The sequence below is a fragment of the Juglans microcarpa x Juglans regia genome, chromosome 2S (genome assembly GCF_004785595.1).
Source record: "Juglans microcarpa x Juglans regia isolate MS1-56 chromosome 2S, Jm3101_v1.0, whole genome shotgun sequence".
Classification (NCBI taxonomy): Eukaryota; Viridiplantae; Streptophyta; class Magnoliopsida; order Fagales; family Juglandaceae; genus Juglans; species Juglans microcarpa x Juglans regia.
Genome location: NC_054597.1, coordinates 24,113,853 through 24,116,820, shown reverse-complemented (window position 1 = coordinate 24,116,820; position 2,968 = coordinate 24,113,853). Strand labels below are relative to the sequence as shown.

At 32.3% G+C, this 2,968-nt stretch overlaps 1 pseudogene; it reads left to right on the top strand.

Moving 5' to 3' along the window:
* Window positions 1–1,643: 1,643 nt before the first annotated feature.
* Window positions 1,644–2,177, top strand: LOC121252554 (annotated as a pseudogene).
* Window positions 2,178–2,968: the final 791 nt, after the last annotated feature.

The window sequence follows — 2,968 nt, the reverse complement described above, 5'->3', positions numbered from 1 at the left end:
TCATGCATTTCATTATCAAATGCTTTTGTTCTTGCATTTTGGTAAATGAAAAAAAACTTAATAAAAAGATGGAAAATGCTTATCGGACAGATAGTCCATTTTATCTTGTCTTGTCTTGGTTTTTTTTTATTTTTTATTTTTTATTTTTATATATATTATATATATATAAAAAGGCAAAATACACCATCGATCCCATGTATCAGTCCCTGTAATAGAGCCCAAAATACACTAGCTAGCTGAGGGAGGAGCTTATTTACATACACAATTTTTTCTTTTCTTGGCCTTTACATGATCTCTGGGTTCACGAGTAGTTAACTTGTAGGTAAATGACCTAATAAACAAATCTCTTAAAAAAAGAAAGGCTAAAGCTAATCATGTCCTTTTGTAAGTTTCGTTTGGATACAAAAAGTATTTAATTTTATCTTATCTCAAATTTTCACTCGAAATATAATAACAATTCAATTTTTTTTAATTCCAAAATAATAATAATATTAAAAAATAAAATTCTAACAATATTTTATTTAATTTTCAACTTTTATCTCATTTCAACTCACTATATAAACGGCACCTTAATGTCAGGCCATGCATGACTCTATGCCACTATTTGTTACAAAGATTAGTCAGAAGATCCCAAAGGAACTTGAGGACTAATGGGATAGCTTTTCTGTCTCTTTATAGTTTATACCAAAAGGTCATAATAATTGGTTACTAGCACATACCTTGCATGCTTAACCAGTTATTACGTGAACTTCACATACCCATGTCACAAAACCATCGTAGTGTCGGGTGTCATTCAAGTTATCAACGTTATAGCAAGTGAAACTACATGATTAATCGACAACAAATAAAAAAAAAACCAGAACCATTAACCTTATTACAAGAATTGCAAAAGTCAGAACCATCTATGGCTTTGGATGGTAATGTCATCAAGGATACTAAGGAGCTTACGCAATGTTTCCAGAGCCGTGAAGTGAGACACGTTGGGAGGAATTATAATGAAGCTGCACTGCAAGGCATACTTGGAATGTTAGTGATATTAGCTTGTGGTGGGGATCTTTTCCTAATGTAATTGCTCCAGTCATTTGGGCTGAGAAATTATTGTAATGCTGATATTTTTCTAATGAAAGTATTTCTATAAAAAAATAAATAAAAAAATCTATAAATTCATATTAAGGCATTGATGTTAGTTTGATATGATGGATTATTTTTTGTTATCTCATAAAGTAAGAATTTTCAATAAAATAGATTTACGTTCCCTTCGAATTCATCAATGAAAAATTACAATCGAAATAAAAATAGAAATTTATATTTTGTGAGAAACATCTAATAAAAAAGAAATAATATAAATGATTTGGGGTTCATTTCGTTAAAAGATTGTAAAATCAATTGTAAAGAATGTTGCTGATAATTTATCCTGTTTTTAAGAGATAAAAGAGTGTGAAGAAATTCTCAAGATAAAAGCTGATACTCTAATTGGCCGATCGCCAACGTTTTCATCGTTATTTCACCTGAATCACCCATTAACTCTTCGGAGGCTGAATAATAAAGCTTGTTACCGTGGTTTTAATTTGAATTTTAAACAAAATCCAAAAAATAGCCGTTATAATCTTCTAGTGATGAAAGAACACGAAGATATAATGCCTGCCTTAGTCGCTTCGCGCACTGCCACCACTCGCTTCTTTCAAACGCTCAATGGCCGCTAACAATCCTTCGCAGCTGCTCTCGTCAGAACCAATTGATAGGTGCATTGGGTCGAAGATATGGGTGATAATGAAGGGGGACAAGGAGCTCGTTGGTACTCTCAGGGGCTTCGACGTCAAGACGTCACAGAGTATGAGATCACTGCTGAAGGGAGACGGATGTCAAAGCTTGATCAGATTTTACTAAATGGAAACAACATTGCCATTCTCGTACCTGGTGGTTCGCCTGATCCAGAATGAGAGTGCCGTTAACCTTTACCTGGTTCTTAATTTTTCTCCCTTTTTCTGTGATTGGTGGGTCAGATTACTCCTCTGTTTTAACGAGAACTCTAGCCACCAAGATGCTCCTTTCTCCACCACTTTCTTCTCTAGTAGTGATGGTTGTAGGATAGCGCGTGATGGGCATTTCCAATGATATATCATGGAGTCTGATGGATTGTTTTTAGCAGTTATCCAGACTCTTATGCATCTTTTTCAGGTGCCATGATCCCTACTGTTTCTAACATTATCTTAATCTTTGTTTTGAAATGAAAAAAAAAAAAAAGAAAAAGAAAAAAGATTCGTATTCGAATTTATGGCCATAGGAAGAAAGAGCTTGAGATTCATAAACATTTCTGGTATCTGGTGGGTTTCCTGGAGGTAGACTATTAACTTACAAAATCTATAGGGAACCCTGGAGGCAGAGCATTAGTTTACAGAAGTGGTATTAGCTCTTTTAATTTTTATTTTATTTTATTTCTACTAAATTAATTGAGTTGTTCTATTCACCATTCATACACAACATGCTTGCTATTTAAAAATGAAAAGAATTTAAAAGACATGTGGTATGTGGGATACTAAATAGACTTCTTTTTCATATTCAACTAGATGGATGTTACTCATCATCCAACACCACACACTTTACATATTTTAAAATTATTTTTTATTATTTTTTATTCTTATTAAATTAATTAAATTGTTCTACTTATCATTCATACACTATATACTTATTATAGGAAAAAAAATAATTAAAATAAATATAATGTATGGTGCGTGAAGATGATAAGTAGAAATTATTAGACTCAACAAATAACAGCCTGTGCGAGGCCCAAAATAAGTGTGTATTCAATGTCTTGGACTTTTAACTCAAGTTTTAGACCCATTATTTCGGTCTAGTCAATTTTGGGCCGACAAAGTCCATTATTTCAATAAGCTTCTCCGCTATGTACTATTTTTTATTAAAAAATTTTACTCATCATTTTTTTTTATCATTCTCTTATCATTTTATA